This window comes from Peromyscus leucopus, chromosome 3 (genome assembly GCF_004664715.2).
Source record: "Peromyscus leucopus breed LL Stock chromosome 3, UCI_PerLeu_2.1, whole genome shotgun sequence".
Classification (NCBI taxonomy): domain Eukaryota; kingdom Metazoa; phylum Chordata; class Mammalia; order Rodentia; family Cricetidae; genus Peromyscus; species Peromyscus leucopus.
The window spans coordinates 121,554,096-121,556,247 of NC_051065.1; positions in this window are offsets into that span (position 1 = coordinate 121,554,096).

Sequence of the window (2,152 nt, forward strand, 5' to 3'; positions counted from 1 at the left end):
AGGGTCCTCCCTCAGGGAATGTTGAATAGCCCAACTCTGTGCCAATACTTTGTACAACAGCCATTGGAAGTGATACGTAAAAAATTTCCTAAATCTATAATTTATCATTATATGGACTATATTTTACTAGCTGACTCAAATGCAGATACTTTAGAAATAATGTTTGAAGAAGTAAATGAAATTTTGCCTTGCTGGGGATTACAAATTGCTCCTGAAAAGATACAAAGAGGAGATTCTATTAATTATTTAGGATATAAAATAGAGCTACAAAAAATTAGACTCCAAAAGGTGCAAATTCGGAGAGATAGACTACAGACTCTTAATGACTTTCAAAGATTATTTGGAGATATTTCTCATCTACGAACTATTGTTGGGGTAAAAAATGATGAACTGACTAATTTGTTCAAAACCTTAGAAGGTGACAAGGACTTAAATAGTCCAAGAGAATTATCACCTGAAGCTGAGAAAGAATTGGCCTTGGTAGAAAAGAAAGTGCATGAAGGACACGTGGATTTTATTGATCCAAAGCTGGATTGCATTTTGGTTATTTTACCTTCTAGGCGTTCTCCTACTGGAATATTAATGCAGAGGGAAGATATTATATTGGAATGGATATTTTTACCAAATAAACCAAATAAAAAATTAAAAACTTATGTGGAAAAAATCTCTCACTTGATTTACAAAGGAAAATTGAGACTTCGTCAATTAGCCGGGATAGACCCAGCAGAAATTGTCGTACCATTAACTAAGGAAGACATTGAAAAATTATGGACAGAAAGTGAACCTTGGCAAAGAGCTTGCAGTAATTTTTTGGGAGAAATTAACAGCAAATATCCCAAAATCAATAGAATTGATCTTATAAAGAGAGCTGATTGGATCTTGCCTAGAAATTGTACGGCAAAAACCCGTATCTGGAGTTTGTACATTTTATACAGATGCCAACAAAGAAGGAAAGGCAGGTTACAAATCAGAAAATTTAAGTAAAGTAGTTCAAAGTCCGTATAATTCAGTTCAAAAATCAGAATTGTATGCTATTCTGTTGGTATTAATGGATTTTTCAGAACCTCTCAACATAGTAACTGACTTTCAGTATGCTGAAAGAGTGGTGTTACATATTGAGACTGCAGAATTTATGCCTGATGCTTCAGAATTAACTTCATTATTTAGTCAGTTACAAGATACAATCAGGAAAATGAATCATCCTTTATATATAACTTACATTCGATCCCATACTGGTCTGCCAGGCCCTCTAGCACAAGGCAATGATGAGATTGATAAATTATTGATAGGAAATGTGCTGGAGGCCTCAGAATTTCATAAAAAACATCATGTCAATAGTAAAGGCTTAAAAAAGGATTTTTCCATAATCTGGCAACAAGCCAAAGAAATAGTAAAGAAATGTCCTACTTGTTCCTTCTACAATCAAACGCCATTACCAGCAGGATGCAACCCAAAGGGTACTCAGAGAAATGAAATCTGGCAGATGGACATGTTTCACTTTGCAGAATTTGGAAAACTGAAATATGTACACCACACCATCGATACTTATTCAGGATTTCAATGGGCAACTGCTTTGAGTTCTGAAAAAGCTGATTCTGTAATCACTCATTTGCTAGAAGTTATGGCCATCATGGGTATACCTGCACAAATCAAAACTGACAATGCTCCATCATATGTCTCTGCTAAAATGAAACAGTTTTTTGCTTATTACAATATAAAGCATATTACAGGCATACCACATAATCCTACAGGTCAAGCAGTTATAGAAAGATCAAACAGAACTCTAAAGGATATGCTAAATAAACAGAAATGGGTAACAAAAACCCCCAGAAATAGACTGCATAATGCTCTTCTAACTTTGAATTTTCTGAATGCCAATGAGAAAGGAACAACAACTGCAGAGAGACATTGGATAATAGAAAAAACTACAGAATTAAATCAGCCTATATACTTTAAGGATGTGCTGACCTCAGAATGGAAACCAGGGTATGTATTATATTGGGGACAAGGTTTTGCTTTTGTTTCTACAGGATAAGATAAGCTGTGGGTACCATCAAAATTGATAAAGGTTCGATTTGAACAAGAGAGACCTCTTAATTAGAGGAGGTGATAGTTCATCAACCAGCATGAACATCCAATTTAAACTAACTTG